We start from the raw sequence: 21,796 nt of genomic DNA on the forward strand, positions 1-21,796 counted from the left end.
AGATGCGGAATGAACTCCTAGAACAAGATCGCATGAAAGCAATTCAAGAGGAATTGGCGGGATTCTTTCTTGACCACGTCATCAATAAAGCCGGAGAATACCATGTGGAAGTTGATTTCAATTGCTAAGGGATTGTAAGAGATCTTACATATTGTATATGTATATAGCCAGTAGCGTCGGATAGATAATACGGAAACTTGTTGTTCGACCAATCTCTCGGAGAAGGAGAGGTCGATTGATCACTTCTCTCGGTATGCATGACGAACTTCTGTACTTAATGGTTCCCTTCATTTTCTTACTAGCTAGCGTGTCGAGGGCCTCTCTATGTACAGTACGTAGCGTCGACCAAGCACGGACATAAAAGAGGACACTTCTCTCTATTAATTATCTAGCTAACACAATATATGAAACACCTAAATTAGCCCCCCAAAACCCCCACCCCCCTTCAAAAAAAACAAAAACCCCAGACACTAAAATGCTGACGAGTGGATGCCTTTTGGTCCCAGTTGGTGCCACCAACCGGGACCAAAGGCCCTCCTGCCTGGGCTCGGCGCACCGGCCACGTGGAGACCCATCTGTCCCGGTTCGTGTTAGAACTGGGACTAAAGGGGGGAGGCATTAGTAATGACCCTTTAGTCCCGGTTCATGAACCGGGACAAAAGGCCCTCACCAACCGGGACAAATGCCCTGTTTTCTACTAGTGAAAGCTAAGCACTACTCCCATTGCAAGAAAAACCAATATAGTAGGCCAAACTAAACCGATAATTCGAAGAGACTTGCAAAGATATCAAATCATGCATATAAGAATTCATAGAAGACTCAAATAATATTCATAGATAATCTGAACATAAATCCACAATTCATCGGATCTCGGCAAATACACCGCAAAAGAGTATTACATCGAATAGATCTCCAAGAACATCGAGGAGAACATGGTATTGAGAATCAAAGAAAGAGAAGAAACCATCTAGCTACTAGCTATGGACCCATAGGTCTATGGTAAACTACTCACGCTTCATCGGAAGGGCAATGGTGTTGATGTAGAAGCCCTCCGTGATCGAATTCCCCTCCGGCAGGATGCCGAAAAAGACCCCTAGATGAGATCTCACGGGTACAGAAGGTTGCGACGGTGGAAAAGTGTTTTCGTGGCTCTCCCTGGTGGTTTTCGGGTATAAGAGTATATATGGAAGAAAGAATTAGGTCAGGAGACCTCCGAGGGGCCCACGAGGTAGGGGGCGCGCCCTACCCCCCTAGGCACGCCCTCCACCCTCGTGGCCGCCTCGTTGCTTCTCCGACTTCATCTCCAAGTCTCCTGGTTTGCTTCTGGTCCAAGAAAGATCATCGCAAAAGTTTTATTCCATTTGGACTCCGTTTGGTATTCCTTTTCTGCAAAACACTAAAATAGGTAAAAAAACATAAACCGGCACTATGCTCTAGGTTAATAGGTTAGTCCCAAAAATAATATAAAACAACATATTAATGCATATAAAACATTCAAAACAGATAATATAATAGCATTGAACCATCAAAATTTGTAGATACGTTGGAGACGTATCAAGCACCCCCAAGCTTAATTCCTGCTCGTCCTCGAGTAGGTAAATTATAAAAACAGAATTTTTGATGTGGAATGTTACCTAACATATTTATCCATGTAATTCTCTTTATTGTGGCATGAATGTTCAGATCCGTAATATTCAAAACAAAAGTTTAATATTGACATAAAAATAATAATACTTCAAGCATACTAATAAAGCAATCATGTCTTCTCAAAATAACATGGCCAAAGAAAGCTATCCCTACAAAATCATATAGTCTGGCTATGCCCTATCTTCATCACACAAAAATATTTAAACTATGCACAACTCCGATCACAAGCCAAGCAATTGTTTCATACTTTTGATGTTCTCAAACTTTTTCAACTTTCACGCAATACATGAGCGTGAGCCATGGATATAACACTATGGTGGAAAAGAATATGGTGGTTGTGAAGAAGACAAAAATAGGAAGATAGTCTCACATCAACTAGGCGTATCAATGGGCTTTGGAGATGCCCATCAACAGATATCAATTGAAGATTTCATGTACCCGTAGTCTATCTCTGGGATGATCTTGTTGTGATCCCCAAGCCTGCTTGTGTTCTTCCTCCAGGTAATTGCCTCTCTGCCATGCCTCTTCTTCTTTCCAATCCTCTCTCATGGTGTCTGTTGTTTGTTCTTCTCCCCCACCCCCTCTTCCATGGCGTATGTCCTTCCCCTCCCCCATCCCCATGGCGTCAGCTGTATCTCCTTCCCCCTATGCCCGGTGTGTTAGGTGAGATCTATGAGAGAGAGGGGGGGGGGGTAGTATAGTCGGGTGCTTTTTCGTGGGTTCCAAGTTGAAGGAGAAGTCGCCGGTTGTCTTTGTTGATGTGTTGTTTTTTTATCGGTCATGTGCTTTTGTTCAACACAAAAAGGAAAGGGCAGTGGGCACGACCGATTCAACCTTTTTCACGGTTAGTTTCTTGACGGATCATATCTATAGCCTGACCAGTTTTATTCCGGAAAAACATACATACTTACTATTGTCGTAGGTTTTTTCAACATACAACTGTCAATAGTTGGTTGGTTGCAAAATTTGAATGACATCACAAATCAGTCAAAAGTTAAATAGACAGTCCCATAAAGTTTATAGTTTCCCTAAAAAAATTCATAATTTTATTTTTGTTGGCATTTTTGTAAGCAAAAAGAAGAAAAGAAAAAGAAAGAGAAAAAACACACACACACGGACCCCTCGACGCGAGTCCATCAATCCCCAAACCGTCTTCCCTCCTCTCCCGTGCAGAGGCGGCGGCACACGAGGTGGGAAAGATGTCGAGGGCCGTCAGGATCCGCGGCGACGAGCTGGAGACCGAGCGGGGAGCAAGGGCGAAGAAGCGAAGCCTGGCAGTGGATCGCTCCACGAGCCCTAGATCTCCCGGCGACCTAGCTGTTCGTCGGAGTTCCCATTCCCACCCGGAGATACTGTTCGCGATCTTCGAGCCCGACGAAGCCCAATCCGGAGCAAAACAAGGTGATCTTCCAACCTGTTTTCCTCCTCATCACGACAGATTGGTGTTTACTCGTGCTGTACGATTTTTTCTGTAGGTGGTGTGTGCGATGTGGTCGAGTCCGCGACGGAGGAATCCTCCGATCCACCCAGCCCACCGATCTACGAACCCTACATTCCAGACGAGCTAGCTGCAGATCGGGTCGCACGCGCCGCCTTCAAGCTTGCCGAGGCCAAGTACCGAGCAGAAAAATGTAACTCCCTCCGGCTCCCAATTCTTCTTTTTCTCACCGTCAATTTCCAACCTGATCTTTAATTTTCTTTACGTAGTTCGTGTAGCTCACCTGTTCACTATGGATCACTACTGGCACAAACCATATTCCTGCTTGCGCAAGGACCGTCGCCTCCTTCCCATCCGTGAACTCGCAAGAGATGCAATACTTTCTGCTGCAAAATCCGTCGTTCTGCTCTCCTCCTTTCTCGGTGTGTATTCATCATCATGTTTGCTTCTTAATTAATATTCGCTGCCTGCCCAACTGTTTGTAACTTATGTTGCTTTGCAGAGAACCAACCGCTGAATAAATGCTGTGGCTTGTGGTTTCAAAGAGATAACCAGAGAAAAACCGCCCTTGTTTTGACGTCTGCTCATCTCATTCGTAAAGATGATATCCACAAGTGGAAGCGGCAGTGGACAGGCGAATATCATAAGAATGCTAAGGTGACATTCTTAACGTTCACTCTTTGTCATCCTAATTACAGCAAGATGATTGCAGAGCCGTACACTGGACTATGCAAGTAAAAACATATATTCAACAATCTATTTATCTACCTGCTTGACTAGCTATCTTTTTTATCTGCTTGTTTATGCCCTCTGAAATTAAATTATTTGTAATGACTCGGTTGCTACACTGGTGGTTAGTTGCAAATTAAATGTGTCATTATCTTCAACTTTGTTAATTAGAGCAGAAAATTAGAAAGAAAAGATCTTATTCTAGCGCTCGACTTTCATGATAGTTGAACTCTCAAAAATGTTTTCCTCAATATAAGTTCTTTCGAAGATGTAGTGTCATAACCTTTGCCGCCGACTATTTTAGGTCATTATTCATTTGCTGGACAACACAACTACACCAGGCCACCTCATCTATCTTCAGGAGCATTATGAATTTGCTATTTATGAAGTTCAAGTGGACAAACCAGTTCATCTACCCACTTTTAATGACCGTGTGCATTCTGGTCAAGATGTTTTCCGCCTTGGAAGAGATGCAAATCTGGATATAAAGATAACACATGGTAATTTGGCCTATGACATTCCAACTCGGTATGAGAGATGCCATTACATGTATTTTCTTCGTGATGCATCTAGTCTCAAACTGGTATGTTACATCTCAAATTTATATTTTGCATCTCCATCTTATTTCCTTCTCACTACAAACCGTAGTATTTCTCACTACTATAATGCTCTAGTTACATGATGATGGAGGGCCCATCATTGACTTAGAAGGAAAAGTTGTGGGTCTAGTTAACAATCAAATCAATGAGACGTTTGTACCTTCGTCAATATTGCATAAGTGCTTCGATTTTTGGAGGAGGTTCAAGTACGTATTTCCCCTTTCTCAATTCTTTGTTAGTAACATGTGTGATACCTATGTCTTGTAAAGATATTAATGTTATGTTGTTCTTTTTAAAATTTGTATGATATTCATTTGGTCATCATTTTATTTGGTCTAGTTGCATGCCTCGCCTCCACCTTGGAATGACATTTAGTCCAATCAAGTTTTTAGATCCTATTTGTATTGAGAGGATGACTCGCAAGCATAACATCGACTCTGGTCTTATTGTTGAGCAGGTATATATATGAGCTTTTTATATAATAATTTTGACTTTCACTTTTGTTAATAGTTTATTTTAAAAATATTTGCCATATGCATATTGTGAAGTAATCATGCTAATTGAAAATTAGGTGTCAAAAGAATCACATGCTGAGAAAATTGGAATTCGCAAGGGTGATGTGTCATTGAAAGTTTTAATGGAAAGCACATTTCTACTACAATTGAGGTTTGTGTATTTTATATTTGTTGAATTTTCAATCTTTTGCTACAACTAGGTTTAGTTACTTTCTAATCCACCTTAGATTAATCTCACACATCCTATAATAGGTAGCTAGTAATTTTGTAATTCTAATTAAATGATTTAAATAATGGTGCGCTAGTTGAAGCACATTAATTCATGGCTGAATGGATCAGCTTTCTGCATGGATGGTTATTCCCATCAATTGGGTCAGGCCACAACCATTGGTCAACATTGTGGTGCTTGGCATCTTAGGACTGAGATTTCCCAGACTAAATTCCACTACAAAGTCCAAGTAGCTTGCCAACCCAATAATAGGTGTGATCGAGGGCACGATAAAATCCATAAAGATATTCATCAAGTGTATGTTTTGTAATTGGCACATATGTATCCTGTAGCTAAGATTTATAAAGAGTATATATTATACCTAGGATGTAAAGATGTTGAATTGTACTTATGGCTAGAGTATCTGGTGTATGCACGATTTATTCAATAAAGGAGTATGGTCCTATATATGCATTAAGAGGCAATAGGATACTCCGTTGATAATGGCAAGTGTATACATAATTGTTGTTCATTTGATAGCATATAGAGTATGCTCTTTTAAAGGGAGTATATAAAATTGTTCGTTTGATATTACAGCGTATAGAGTATGGATTATCGTATGCTATTTTAGTGCAGATGCTTTTGATTCAAATATCTTTAGAGTTGTAGCCATTGTATATTTCAAAAATCACAGAACAAGGATATTTTAGTGGAGGTGTTTTTTATATGAAATATCTTTACAGTTGTAGCCATTATGTATTTCAAAAATCACATAACAAGAAAGAATCTCATGTGAGGGAGAGGTGTGAGGGTGAGTGCACCTGCTTGTAGGGTTTATTTTCCATATTTTTTATGTGACACTCTTGACTTTTGTGATTTTGGCAGTTGGAAAGCATGTTGATAGATATGTGCTGGGATCATTTTGATCAAAGAAAGAAATTGAATACTGAAAAAGATGTTTCGGTAAGTTAACTCTGTTGTAACTACGATTCATACCGACCATAGCACTACTGAAAATGTGTTTAGGTACATTTAATTCTATGAATTGCTTTACAGGTGAAAATATTTGATGCTACCAAAATTTGTCAGAGAACTAGAAACTTGACTGCAATTGTATCGGATCGTGGAGAGGACATTGTAAAAGGTAAAATCTCCCTGTTATAAATCATACTAGTTGGATGCCCGTGCGTTATCACGGGAAAAAAACTTAGAGGTGGCGCCATCCTGAAGAGATACAATATGGATTTGAATATGGTGCTTATGTTTGTTTGCGGGGGGATTTTTTTACAGCTTTAGCTTACAAATATATATGTTTTTGGCCATTTATGCAAAACAGAAGTGATGCTTGAATAAAATAACTTAGGCTAAAACATTGCAATCACAAGGACACATAATCATGACAATTTTCGAAAAACAATGTATCATCAGAATATCTGATCGTCTTCTTTCGTTTATTTGCCACTATTTCTTCAATTTCTACTTTCTCTTCCTACCCTAGCCTTAGCTTCTCCACATAATAGCTTCGACCATATATGTCCTTTGCACATGGATGTTTTTTCTTTATTCTTAAAATCAATCACCTCATGAAGCATAGGCCTCAACACAAAAAAACACGTCATCAAGACTACGTCGCGATGTGGTTAGCCTAAAAAAAAGTTACGTCGCGAAAATCAACAGAGAGCGTAATCAATTGTTATTAAGGTTAGATGTACAAGAATAGGACCGAAATAACACGCTCCCCCAGCCACAAAGCAGTGTATCTTCCATCAAAAAACAGAGTATCTCCCCTCACTGTAAAAAACAGAGTATTTAACTTTGCTACAAAGCAGCTTGTGAAGCACAGAAAACCAGTCTTAACTTTCAGCCACTGCTTCACCCTCAGTGCAACGTACACCTCCATTCCGCTCACCTGTACCAATGGGGTGTGATCTCTTTGATTTTCATCTCCAGCAAGCACTGCTTAATAACAAAATTATCAATGACCATGTTTTACAGTCTGAAACATAGGCACATAGATGTTAGTATATGTACAACAAAATATAAATAAATGCTCAACATACAGCAAGCCACTGGAGGCATTGCTCCTGAAGGGCATTCACTATTGTATATGTATCATTAGGTTACTACTTAATTGAACAAACTTTCACCCTTTTAATCTATACATTATAAAGCAAGATTTGAAATCGAACAGGAAACAGAGTACTTGGTTTGGTTTCTTTGAGATATAAAACATCAAGCCTCGTATCTAGGACCAACACTGCATACGTGTAAAGGTAGAAATAATTTGTAATCTTTACATCGTAGCCAGAAGGGACAGTTATTGTGCACATGTAAATGTCTGAAGTATGAAGCAACATTAATATGCATGGATAATCACATTGCAAAGACAACACTTTCTCGCAGATTAAACTATCCTGCAAACCAGCCACCAAATCAATTTAGTATGGACACAAAAAATTACCAAACAACACACTAACCAAGTGAAAGCAATGATCACCTCACATTCTGGGACGGGCTCCTCCTTCGCTTTAGGTGTCATATTTTGCTGACATGCTCTAACACTTACTCGCCTTGCTTGGATTTCTTCTGGTGTACGGCTAGCATATCTTATTGCTGCACATTCACGCTTTCACCCTACAACATTTACGCAAGAAATTAATTAAGTGGGTAAATGAAATTATATAAGCAAACACTTTCGCCTTATAGATTTACCTTTTGAGCTTTCTCCTCGCTCCAAGACCTCGATTGATGTGAGCACACCACTACAAGTAGGAAAAATCACAAGCGCTGATTGTTTTATCACTTCATCATCTGAAGATGAATGACTTAAATTTGTTGCATCGTTGATTCACGTAAACTTGTTCAAACATATGGGATGCCATTGGGGCAAGTTCTGTTGGACTTGTTACTGCCGTCAACCACTGTGTTATTTCAAGTAGGACCACAAATGGTCAGGTACAAAAAGAAATATGCAAGCAGATTGTTTTGCCTTGCGGTAAGGTACAGGATACTCACCTTTTTGTTTTCCTTCAGCACTTTGTTGGCACAAGGGCTGTATCATTTCAGACGTAAGGCCTGCTGCTTTATTGACCATGTAGTTCTTCAGCTTCAGACCTAAATCCGTGGTTTTCTCCAGGAAACTCCTTCTCTTACTGAATGTCTTTTGGACCTGCCATGTAGATTATCGTTTTTTCAGAAATTTCAGTGATTTGGTGAGAACCGAATCCAAGTGTAGTTGGAGCTGATACTGAGTATATATGTGCATATGCCTGGCGAAGTCATGTGATTTTATAAAAAGGGAAATATAAGGAACCTAGCTTGAGGAATTTCTGTTTGACCAACTCCTCTAAAACAAACTGATCCACCTAGAACTATGGTGCAGATGTTTTAATAACAAATAGATCAGCTTGGAGTTCCAAGTACCCAACAATCAGTATACATAAATAACATTAAAATAACAAAAAATACATGTAGTGACCTGTAACTTCCCATTTTGATGTCAACTTCACCAATAAAAGTGGCATCATCATCTAATAGTAGTATGTGCCGGTACTCATCTATTTTGATCATTAGTAATTCTTTGGGCACTAAAAAAACTTCTTTACCAAAAAATTATGGCCAGTATGATATTGATGTCAAATCCTCTAGCAGTAAGTCAGTAACTATGGCAATTCTTCTTGTTCGTAGCCTTCTATAATACTTAAAGTTCCATTCTAGAAGAAGAACCCAAAAAGGAAATTGAAACCAATTATAGATACAGTGGTGTGCTATGGATCCAATGGCTAATGTTGCAAAAATGAAAAACAATGCCTTGGAGTATTTATTGGACATAGAAGACAGTTTGCATACCATTACCATCACATGTCTGCAATCGCACAACTAAGGAGAGCAGGAGACCACTCCATATGGGTGGTTAGTTATCTAAAAAAAAAGATTGCCTAACACATCATACCTATGCCCTTGGCGAAGCATATCAGAAGGCTAAGGCAGCGAAGCCACCTCCTCACACTCTGTTCAATCTGAAGGTGTGAGAGTGTTATGACCGTCATATTAGGGGCTTAGCCCAGTGGGTTGTGGCCCAAGTTATCTTATCGTTATTAGGGGCTTAGCTCGATTATCTTATCGTTTGCTTAGGAGTCAAGTAAACCTCTCTATATACGGAGAGGAGATGTATCAATCTAATCAAGCAAGAAGCAATCATTATTTGCTCGGCTTTCCTTAGGGAGCCGGGAGACCTAAAACCCTAGCCGCCTCCTGCCTTCGCTGCCGCTGCTCCCGTCGCAAGGACGGCGCCACGCCGCCGGCCGCCGCGCACCAGCCCTCGTCCTTCCCCCTCCTTCCCCTACAACCTACGCCCTAGATCTGGTAGGGCCCTAGCTCCTATCACCTTGGTATCAGCTAGCTTGGTTTCGACCATGTCATCACCACCACCAAACCCGCCACTGCCCACCACCACCAACACCGCCGCCGCCACCACCACCTCCTCCACCGCCGCTGCGTTCTCGCCGAGCGCCACGGCCTTGCTGGCCCTTCCGTCGGCGCCGATCGCCCCCACCCCCGGCACGTTGCCTGGCCAGCCGCCGCCCCCGTCAAGGATTCGCCGCCATCACCGTCCACCATGCCGACCTAGTACGCTCCGGAGGCCATGGCCGGTGTCCTTTGCCGGCCGCCCCAGCGCTGTCCTGGCTGCAGTGGCCGGCGCTAGCTTTCACGGCGCCACCCGCGCCTTCTGCGCCCGCCCCAGCGCCGCAGTGGCCGTACTGGCCCGCGTCGGCCCCAGCCGCGTCAACCATGCCGGACGCGCCGGTACAGCTTCCACCACCGCCGCCCAGCTCCGGACTGGGCCAATCCACACCGGGGGGCCTCCCGATCCAGCAGGTCTAGTTTCCGCCGTCACCGTCCCCGATTCCGCCACCGCCAGTTTACACGGAGGCTGGGCACCCATCGGTACCCACACTGCAGTCTGGGGCCTCGTCCGGCTCCGCGGGGGCCTACGACGGCCTCCCCACCGTTGACCGGGCGCCGTTATCATCACTGCTCCGCACCGCCGAACCGGTCGTCCATGGCGCGCCGACCAGACGCCGCCACGGTTCGCCAAGATCTACTTCGCCACTTATGACGGCACGGAGGATCCGCTTAACTGGCTCAACCAATGCGACCAGTTTTTTCGTGGGCAGCGCACGCTCGCGTCGGAGCGCACTTGACTGGCATCCTACCACCTTCGCGGTGCAGCCCAGACATGGTACTATGCCCTCGAGCAGGACGAGGGCGGCATGCCCCCATCGGAGCGCTTCCATGAGTTGTGCCTCCTTCGTTTTGGGCCGCCGATCCGCGGGAGCCACTTCGCCGAGTTGGGCCACCTTCCATTCACCTCTACGGTGCAAGACTACATCGACCGCTTTCAAGCCCTAGCGTGCCACGCGTCCGGCGTGACGGCTCACCAGCGGGCCGAACTCTTCGTCGGCGGTCTGCCAGATCATCTCCGCGTGGACGTCGAGCTGCAGGGACCCCAGGACCTCCAGACGGCCATGTACTACGCCCGCGCGGTGGCCATGCAGCAGGCATCGCCGTCCCAGGCCACTGGGCCGCTACCCGAACCAGATGTTCCTGCGCAGGGTCGGCCTGCTAAGTCTTCCACGGCACCCCTCGCCGCGACCGCGGCGCGCCCGTTCTGCCGTCTCACCTCGGCCGGGCTACTCGAGCGTCGCCGCCAAGGGTTGTGCTTCAACTGCAGCGAGCCCTACACGCTCGGCCACGTCTGCCCGCGGCTCTTCTACCTGGAGGCTGTAGACTACATTGAGGAGGACGCCGTCGCCGCCGACCTGACTGCCCCAGCTGTCGCGAAGGTGTTTGACGCTGGTTCATCACCTCGAGGAGTTCAGCAAGCGCTTCCCCACCTTACAGCTCGAGGACGAGCTGTTTGTGCAGGCGGGGAGAAGTGTTATGAGGCTTAGCCCAGTGGGTTGTGGCCCAAGTTATCTTATCTTATTAGGGGCTTAGCCCGATTATATTATCGTTTGCTTAGGAGTCAAGTAAACCTCTCTATATAGGGAGAGGAGATGTATCAATCTAATCAAGCAAGAAGCAATCATTATTTGCTCGGCTTCCCTTAGGGAGCCAGGAGACCTAAAACCCTAGCCGCCTCCTGCCTTCGCCGCCGCTGCTCCCGTCACAAGGACGGCGCCACGCCGCCGGCCGCCACGCACCAGCCCTCGTCCTTCCCCCTCCTTCCCCTACAACCTACGCCCTAGATCCGGTAGGGCCCTAGCTTCTATCAGAGAGTGTAACCAGTGTGTTGCTTCTTAGGATGTGGTCCGAGTAGCGTGAGTCTCATCTACCTGCTCACTTAATTTGTAATGGGCTGCAGGAGTAGTTTCTAGACAGTTCGACATAGGCGCGTGGATTTGATGACAGAAAATTTGAATTTGGGAGGCGGCAAGGATGGGCACGTTGAGGTTTGGGAAGTAGAGGCGGTAGCCGAGCATAGCACCAGAACAGGCCATAGAGCGCGTCAGCCAGGAAGGGGAAATAGCAGTAAGGAGCAGCGTGTAGCCGGCGGTGTACTTGCAAAGGTCAGCATCCGAGAAGAAGGGGGAGGTGGCGAGGAGGATGGGGAGGTGCTGCTTGTGGTGGGTGAGCGGTATTCAGCAGCAGGAAAGCGAGGAGGCCGGGGAAGCGTTGGGGCACGGACGGAGCCACCGGCGTACTTGCGGAGGTCGGCGTCGGAGGAGGCTGTGTAGGACGCGTAGGGGGTGGCCAGGAGGAATAGTGTGTGGTGGTGATGCTGGGAGGTGGCACTTCTCTGGCAGAGGAGGTAGGAGAGGCACTGGCGGAGGGATGGCGTCGGCGGCGTGCCTGTCGAGGTCGACAATGGAGGAGACGGGGAAGGTGGTGGATGGTCGTGGTTGGCGGTGGAGCTGAGGAAGGTATGGGAGGCTCCGGGAGCAGACGGCACCGGCGGCGGCCACTGCTCCATATCGGTTCCGACGGTGCCTGTTGGCAGGCTGCTGGTTCTCACGGCTGCTTTTCCCCATTCTTAGGTCGTTGGATAAGGTGGGGCAAGAGATAGGCTAAAAGGGTGACAAGGGCGTTGTCTGCAAATCTGTACAGAGTGGTGGGTGTCTTTTCGTAAAAATGCCACTGATTGCTTCATGTGCGTTAGATATAGATCGAACGATCCTAAATGCAAGATGGTAGGCACACCATCATCACCAACTGTGGTTTTTATAGGAGTAGAGATTTCTGCAGGTCTAAGTGTGATGTTTTTATTTGTGTAGGTGCTTACCCTATCATGGGTGAAGAAGCCATGTCAGTCTTATGATTCTTGATCCTTGAGCTGGGCCTGAGGCAAATATCTTCCATTTTAAAATAGTTTACATTTAGCACGTTTTAACTCAAATTCGAAGGTCGTAGAGAAAATTGTCAGGTTGTGGTAAAAAACTTCATGAAGAAGCCAATTGTTATTTCTCTTATCTCATTTTGTTTGCATTGCAAACAACACACTATTTTAGCCAGCCTTTAGCTAGCAATTTAACCATTGACCGATCTCCCAAGGGTTTATCTAACTGAACCTTGTGTTTTTTTATTTGTGTAGGCACCTGCCCGCTGCTGGCCTTCATGGATGAGTAAACCGAATTAACCATGCATGCTCATTGCAAATTCATTTTCGGCATAATGTTTTCGTTGTGTATTCTTGGAAAAAAACTTCAAATTATGGGTGCCTTTGGACCATAGAAGCAGCTTAAGTTTAGAGCATAACCTGCATGTTAGAGCAGAACTTATTATTGGCTACTACTTATTTCGAGTCTCGTGAAACTCACATCATGCCTGTGTGCAAGTGTAGCAGCCATAGATGATGAATTTAACTCGGCAATTATGCTGGAGTGTAAAGTTTGGACCGTAGAAGCAACATATGTAGCTTAGAGCAGAATGTTATTGGCTACTAATCTCTACTATTAAAGCGCAACCTGCAGTCGTCGTGATGGTTCGACCAATCCCACCACCCCTCGACCGCATCCCGTCACTCATTAACTCGGCCCATAAACGAGATCCGTCGCCAACTCAGCCCACGATCACGCACCAGCCGGAGAAAAACAGTTGCGACTCAATCCATGAACCACGTCCACTCCATGCATTGACCAAAAAAGACGTCCATGCCCAAACCAAAGAAAAAAAGTCGGAGCCAAACCAAAACAGAAAAACAAGTGTGAGGGCTTCATCGAGCCCTGAACGCACGTCGCCAGAAACGCCAGTTCCTCCTCTCGATGGACGTATAGTCACCGTCCGGCCACATCCGCCGGAACCAGTCCGGCCACATCGCTCTCACGGCAGATTGTCACGACCGCGCGGTGGAGGAGTTCCGCCGCCGACGAACTACAGCTCGAATTCGAGAGAGAGAGGAAGAAGAAGGGGATCCGGTGTAGGAGACGAAGGCAGGAGGATAAGATAGAATGAGTGGCATAGTTTGAATTACAGAAATCTCTTCGTACCGTTCTCTCCCTCGCCCGCCTGCTTATAACCCGTAGGATACATGGGCCTACTTGCTACGACCCTCTGGCCCATTATCGCCGAGACCCTTAGGCCCATTACACATTTAAACCTCCCGCTTCAACATTACGCCTTCTCCTTGTCTGCTTCCCGCTTCCCTCGTCTTGCTCGCGTCTTTGACATCTGTAAGGTACTTACAATACCTCCCCCTGAAGAACCAGCATGTCCCCAGGCTGGTGCATATGGGTAGCGTTGCTTGAGTACTTGGTAATCTTCCCAGGTTGCTGACGCCGCAGGAATGGACGACCACTTTACAAGTATCTGTAGATAAGATGCATTGCCCTTTTTGACCAGTCGACGATCCAGAATCTCCTCAGGTTTCACACCAGGTACTGACAGATCGAGCGGAACCGGAAGGGTAGTAAACACCAGGGTATGATCCGGCACATGGCCCTTGAGTTGAGACACATGAAACACATGGTGGACCATACTGCCCCGAGGTAACTCTAGTTTGTAGGCTGCATTTCCCACTTTTTCCAAGACCTTGAAAGGGCCAAAATATTTGAGAGCAAGCTTGGGACAAGGACGGTTGACCACAGAGGACTGAGCATATGGCTGGAGGCGCAGGTAAACCATTTCTCCTTCGGCAAACTGGCGATCAGATTGTTCCTTGTCCGCGAAATGCTTGTACTTGCATTGCGCTCGAGCGAGATGATCCTTGAGCAGAGTTGTATGCTCTGACTGGGAGGCCAACCAGGTCTGAACGTCAGAGTTCAGAGAAGTGGACTGACCTGCTAACTGTCCCACATTTGGATCTTGCCCATACAGTGCTTTGTATGGGGTGCAGCCCAGTGAGGAGTGGTACGTAGAGTTATACCAAAACTCTGCCTAAGGTAACCACCCTGCCCACTTTGTTGGAGAATCGTGTACTGCACAACGAAAGTACATCTCCAGGCATTGATTCACACGTTCAGTCTGGCCGTCAGTTTGTGGGTGATACGCCGTGCTCATCTGCAGTTCTGTGCCCCACACTCTGAACAATTCTCGCCAGAAAGCACTCGTGAAGATTTTGTCCCTGTGTGACACGATTGTCAATGGTAATCCGTGCAGTTTCACTATGTTATTCAGAAACACCTTTGCAACCGATGCCGCTGTAAACGGATGTTTCATAGCCAAAAAAATGACTTACTTTAGTCAAGCGGTCCACTACCACCAAAATAGCACTGAATCCTTCAGACTTAGGCAGTCCCTCAACAAAATCCATGCTAATTGACTGCCAGGGTCGATCTGGCACGGGTAAAGGTTGCAACAGGCCAGGTGTTTTGCACAGTTCATGTTTTGCCTGTTGACATGTGTTGCACTGCTTCACAAAATTTTCCACATCTGTTTTCATACCAGTCCAACTAAACAATTGCTTAACCCTGTGGTAAGTAGGCAATATGCCAGAGTGGCCCCCTACAGGTGTTGAATGAAAAGCTTGAATGAGTTTTGTCTGTAAGCCAGTGTTAGCACCAATCCAAATTTTATCCCCATGTTTAATCAGACCATCCTGCAACTGAAACCCAGGACAGGCCTTGCTGTCTACTGCCAATTTTTGCAACATCCCTTGAGCAGCAGAGTCCACCGAGTATGAGTTTAAAACCTCTTGTATCCAAACAGCTTTGCTGGTGGATATAGCCTGGATAGGAAACAAGTGAGCCACCCTGGACAGTGCATCTGCTACAGTATTCTCCACTCCTTTCTTGTACTGTATAGAGAATTGTAGCCTAACTAGTTTTGTCATTGCTTTCCTCTGCAAATCTGAAGTTAGAAGTTGGTCTCCTAAATGACACAAGCTTTGATGATCAGTTTTAATAACAAAAGGGGCTCTGGCCAAGTAAGATCTCCATCTGTCTACTGCCATCATGATTGCTAGGAACTCCTTCTCATAGATGCACAACTTTTGGCTAGTAACTCCAAGTGCCTTGCTATAATAAGCAATTGGATGCCCTTCTTGAGAGAGTACAACTCCTACTCCAGTGTTACAGGCATCTGTTTCCACAGTGAAAGTTTTCGCAAAGTTAGGTAGAGCTAGCACAGGAGTAGTGGCCATAGCTTGCTTCAAGTGTTGAAAAGCTTCCTGAGCTATGCCAGACCATTGGAAAGCTTGTTTTTTAAGTAGGACAGTCAAGGGTTTAGCCAGCAAACCATAATTTCTCACAAATTTTCTGTAATACCCCGTGAGTCCCAGAAATCCTCTTAATTCAGTAACATTGGTAGGCACTGGCCAGTTGACCATAGCTTCTGTCTTTGAAGGATCAGTAGCCACTCCCTTGTCAGAAATTATGTGGCCCAAATATTCCATAGTTTGTTGAGCAAACACACACTTACTCTGCTTCACATGTAACTTGTTCTCTGCTAGGATTTCAAATACAGATTTCAGATGCTGTATATGATCTTCCAAGGAAAAACTAAACACCAAGATATCATCCATGAATACCAAGACATATTTTCTGTTTGGTCCAGCCATAAACACATTCATATTGCATTGGAATGTCCCTGGTGCAGTAGCCAATCCAAAAGGAACCACTCTGAATTGAAACTGACCATGGTGTGTTTTAAATGCTGTTTTATGCTCATCCTCCTCTCTCATTCTAATTTGATGATATCCAGCTTTTAAATCCAGTTTTGAAAACCATTTGGCCCCTCCCAACTCATCCAACAGTTCATCAATTACTGGCAATGGAAACTTGCTTTTTATGGTGATATCATTCAATCTTCTGTAATCTACACAGAATCTCCAAGTGCCATCCTTCTTTTTGACCAACAAAACAAGAGAAGCAAAGGGACTAATGCTAGGTGTAATCAAACCAGCTTTCAACATTTCAGCAACTTGTCTTTCTATCTCATCTTTTTGTTGTGGAGAGTACCTGTAAGGCTTGCAATTGACTGGAACAGCTCCAGGAACCAGGTGAATTGCATGATCCAATGGCCTGTGAGGAGGCAATGTTTTAGGATATGTGAAAACTGTAGTGTGCTTGTCAATCAACTCTTGCACATCAGGAGGGACTGGTGTTTCAGGTGCCATAACAATCCTGTTTAATACAGCAGTGGCCCAAACTTCATTTCCCTTTTCCCACTTCATTAACTGTTCCACTGATACTTCCTCAATTACAGTGGGGGAGATAGGCAACACTCCTTGCAGTTTAACCTCCTGCCCTGCATACTGGAATTGAATCCACTTTTCTGCCCAGTGACACTGCATAATTCCCCACTGTTCAAGCGAGTCCATGCCCAAAATTATATCATGCCCTCCTAAAGGAAGTACATGCATGGCATTTGTAACATTGTGCCCTTGTATCCACCAAGTTAACTGGGAAACCACCTCAGTGCATTGGACAACTTCTCCATTTGCCACTTTTACTTTCATTGGCTGTGACAATTGATCAGCAGTAACAGAGATCCTGCTCAAAAGTGCCTGGTCCACAAAAGTATGTGTGCTCCCTGAGTCCACTAAAATGAGGACCACTTGGTTTCCAACTAGAGCCCTCAGTTGTATGGTCCTGGGATGAACTGCTCCAGATAGTGCAGTAACTGAAATGGCGGCACAATCTACTGTAGACTGGTCAACCAGAGTGTCTAGCAGAGCATCTGATAATATTTCATTCTGTACTATGGCTTCAACTGCCTTTAACTGAGCTCCAGCAGCAGGTGCCTGACTGCAGGCATGTCCAGGTGCAAACTTCTCTCCACATTTGTAACAAAGGCCATTAGCACGTCTGTATTCCTTCAACTGTTTTGCCTTCCATAATTCCCCCGGAGCCAATGCAGGTCGACTGTCCATCTTGGTGAAAGAAGTTTTTGTATAGTTGGACTTGATAGACTTCTGTTGCAAGAGTCCTTCCTGAATAGCAGCAAACACTGCTGCCGATTGCACACAGGATGGTATCTGTAGTTCCATAGTTGCTCGGAGTTCAGGCTTAAGACCCATAATGAAACATGTTACTAAGAACGTGTCACTGAGGGCTGGTTCATACAACCTGATGGTGTACACCAGCTGCAGAAAGTGTTGTTTGTATTCCTCCACTGACTCAAGTTGCTTTAAGGACATGAGCTCCTTCATCTTCTGTATGTATACATTAACGTCAAATTCTTGCACTATCGCTGCACAGAACTGAGGCCAGGTGTGATAGATACTCGTTTGTTTGAACGCCTAGTACCAATGAGCTGCATTATCTGTCAGGTACAGAGATGCTGAAGTAACCTTGAAACTGTCAGGTATATTGTACAACTTGAAAAATGCCTCGCACTTATCTAGCCAGATCCGAACATCACTGCCATCAAATCGAGGAAAATCCATCTTGGGCATCCACTGTCGTTTGCCTGAATTTTCCTCCTGACCCGACTACACCACTTGCTGCTGAACAGGTAAACAGTGTGGTACCTGAACTGGACGCGGTGGTGCGGAGGTGGAAATTGATGGCCCTGCTCCCAGTATGCCATCCTAAACTTCTGATGCAGTTGGCGACGAGCTCTCTGGTCCCTCCGACGGCTTCCCCTTCGTCGCCGCGTGGAACTGGCTCTGCTGAACCTGACCCAGCGTGTCGCATGACAGATCCACTTTCACCTGCACCTGATCAAGGCGCGCGGACTGCTCTGACAGCTTGGCGTCGAGGGCCTCCAGCTGTGCGGAAATCCCGTTGACCACCTCGAGCTTGCGCTGCGCCGCCCATATCTCGGCGAGTTCCCGCAGCATCCGCTCCTGAAACGCCTCCATCTCCTCCGCGAGGAAGCGTGTCTGCGGATTCAGCTTAAACATCATCGTGGTCGCTGATTCCCTCAAATCAACCCACCTCAGGTCCGGATTTATGCAGATCAAGCTCGAGGGCGATCCACTACCTTCACCTCGGATTTGCCGGGTACGATTCGGGAGAAATTTTTTTGCAGGCGCACGGCGGAGCGAGAGGAGAGGCTCTGATACCAGATTGTCACGACCGCGCGGTGGAGGAGTTCCGCCAGCGACGAACTACAGCTCGAATTCAATAGAGAGAGGAAGAAGAAGGGGATCTGGGGTAGGAGACGAAGGCAGGAGGATAAGATAGAATGAGTGGCGTAGTTGGAATTACAGAAATCTCTTCGTACCGTTCTCTCCCTCGCCCGCCTGCTTATAACCCGCAGGATACATGGGCCTACTTGCTACGGCCCTCCGGCCCATTATCGCCGAGACCCTTAGGCCCATTACACATTTAAACCTCCCGCTTCAACATTACGCCTTCTCCTTGTCTGCTTCTCGCTTCCCTCGTCTTGCTCGCGTCTTTGACATCTGTAAGGTACTTACACAGATGTGCGAGCTGCAGCCTGTGTTGTCGCTGGAACCAGCAACCTCTGCTCCCGTCTCATGCTGCAGCCTCTGCTGCCGCCGGAACCAGCACCTCTGCTCCCGTCTCATGGTGTTGCTCGACAGGGCCGCCAGAACCAGCCACCTCCGCGCGCCGGCTGTTGCTGCACCCATCTCCAGACACCGTAGGTACATCCTCCTGCCACCATCTTCACAGTTCCCTAGGTTTACCATCCTCAGTTGGTTCCTACAAAAATAAAATGCATTCATGCATTCATGATGTCAAAGCAAATTACCTACATTACAAAGATACTTAAACGATGCAGGATTTTAAGCTATGTACCAGCTACCTGAAAATCATAAATTTCAATGAAGAATACACCCATTAGGTTCTAGGAATTAATATGTTTCATAATCAAGGACGAATAGGCAAGTTCTGATGTCTTTCCAGCAAGTACACCCAATGCAAACAACTTATTCCCCCAATCTGTATTTGGTGCCCAATACAAACTGAGACATGCAGAACAATCTTTGACATCGGGATAGTGTATCAATACATCATATAATTTGCTGACATAGAGTATTGAACAAAACATCATGTAATTCGCAATGTGTACACCACACTTGGTCATGAGTGTGTTGCGATAGGTATCATCTTATATACCTAAAAATTAAACAAATTTGAGGCGACTCATACTCAAATTTCAGGGTAATATATTTATCGTCATGGTTCATTCTAAAACATGGGTATCATTACTTATTTTCATGACCACATAACTAATATTTCCACTTCTGAAGATAGATAATTGTGCAACTCCATTATAAATGCTCACACTCACGATACCCTCAGGCCTAGAATCCTACTGTGATAAAAAATGAACATGACCCAGAAGATAAATAAACTTGAACAAATTCACCAGTGATCCTTGAAGGGGTTGTGCAGTCAGGGTTGTGCTCTTTGCTCCGCTATGAGAGAATGGCAACACCTACACCTCAAGCTGAACCTGAAATGCAGCACCAGACCGGAATTTATGATGTAATATAAATTATGTTGCTTCCATCCTAAACGGCTGCCAGCTAACATGATCAACATTGCAGCTCACAGCTTGTGCAAAAAATAATCAAAATACAGCAACCTAGGTTCAAGTATATAAACCTGCAGACTAACCTAATCATTTGCATTTTCCCGATTGACATAGAGAGGCATGTATTACCTCCACTTGTGGCAATGAAGCAATGGCTCTAATGGTAACCACAAGTAAAAGGAAGAAATTTTTACATAACTCTCAGTTTAAATTCTCGTACCACAAGTGTATTTTGTTCCCATTTTCTGAATCTACAATTTTTGGTACATATGTGAGTGCACAGTACAGTCCTTGGCTTGAAATTATTAGGTCAGTTTGGTAAGATACACCAAAAAAGAGTTTCCACTGAATTGTGTAATCAAAAGAGGGGAATGAGGGGCAACATAAAATGGATGGCGGAATGAAGATTATTCGGTACATGTGAACAAAGAGTCGAGGTCCAGCCACACAACTTGTAAATTCCTATATGAACAATTACAATCATAAGAAAATAAAAATAGTACCTCCTTTTGCTGAAGTCCTTTTTTCAGATCTTGCAGCTCCATATCCAGTTTTTCATGTATGGATGAGTGTTCTCTTTCCTTTTCTCCTTTGTTAACTTCATCTGAAAAAGAAGAGTGCTTATTGGAGAAAGTGTCACGAACACATGATATTGTTTCAGTAACTTACTTGCATTTTGTTCCCGTACTTAAGCATCCATTATAGTAAACATCTAATCATTTTTCCAATGCAAAATAATGCAGGTAATAAGAACATAAAGCTTCTATAGGACATAGAGACGTCACAGGACAGAGGGCATCTGTATGAGGAAAAGAGGTATGTGCATGCCACTCACATGTCTCGACATAAGGTCTTCAATAAGCTTTCAGAGCTTAGCCTACCTTCATTTTTATCAGTTGTTGATTATGAGAGGAGACCAAGATCACAACCCACCAATACACCCCGGCCACCATCTAGTTTCTTCATACGCGAACAAACGGACACCACTAACTACAGTGTTTCGTCTTCTGATGATGATGAGAATGTGTGCACACATGTGGCTATATTGGTTCCCATAGCCGACAATCTAACAGCCTTTCAGCCAGTACAACATGTGCAAACGTCAATCGGTATCGACCTTACACATGAAAATATTTCAGCTTGCATTTATACATTTGTTAACCTAAGTGGTCCACAAAATGGTTCTTCAGGAAGTCACTCTCGTGAAGCCACTTACTATGACCACGGTGTATCACTTCAAGGAACACAGAGCAGCATTCAGCATAATATTGGTTCAGATATAGCGGTTCGACTCAACACCTCACACACTGGTCCTGAACACATTACTTCAAACGCAATCATTACATCAGACAAAAAACAGAAAAGGCGAGAACAATACATAGCACGGCGGGATAGATTAACACCTGAAGAGAAGGAGAAAATCAATGCACACCGCAGAGCAGCTAGGAAGAAGAAAACAGACGAGGAGAGGAATGCATGTCAAAGAGAAGCCAGGCAATGGATGACACCAGAGGAGAAGCAAAAAAGTAACACCCTTAGAAGGGCGGACTACCAAAATATGATGGTTGAGGACAAGCAAGAGAGGAATAGCTGCAGAAGGGCGTCCTACCAAAATATGCCGGTCGAGGAGAAGCAAGAGACAAACGCCCGCCGAAGAGCACGTGTGCAAAACATACCACCCAAGGAGAAACAGAAGATGCTAGCTCAACGCAACGCAATACTCGCGGCTAGGCGCAACATCCCTTGCGCTGAATCCATCGCAATGCCGCGC

At 45.3% G+C, this 21,796-nt stretch overlaps 1 pseudogene; it reads left to right on the forward strand.

Moving 5' to 3' along the window:
* The first annotated feature begins 2,795 nt into the window (after positions 1 to 2,795).
* Positions 2,796 to 13,060, forward strand: LOC119307014 (annotated as a pseudogene).
* The last annotated feature ends 8,736 nt before the right edge of the window (positions 13,061 to 21,796 follow it).

Source organism: Triticum dicoccoides, chromosome 5B, assembly GCF_002162155.2.
Source record: "Triticum dicoccoides isolate Atlit2015 ecotype Zavitan chromosome 5B, WEW_v2.0, whole genome shotgun sequence".
Taxonomy (NCBI): domain Eukaryota; kingdom Viridiplantae; phylum Streptophyta; class Magnoliopsida; order Poales; family Poaceae; genus Triticum; species Triticum dicoccoides.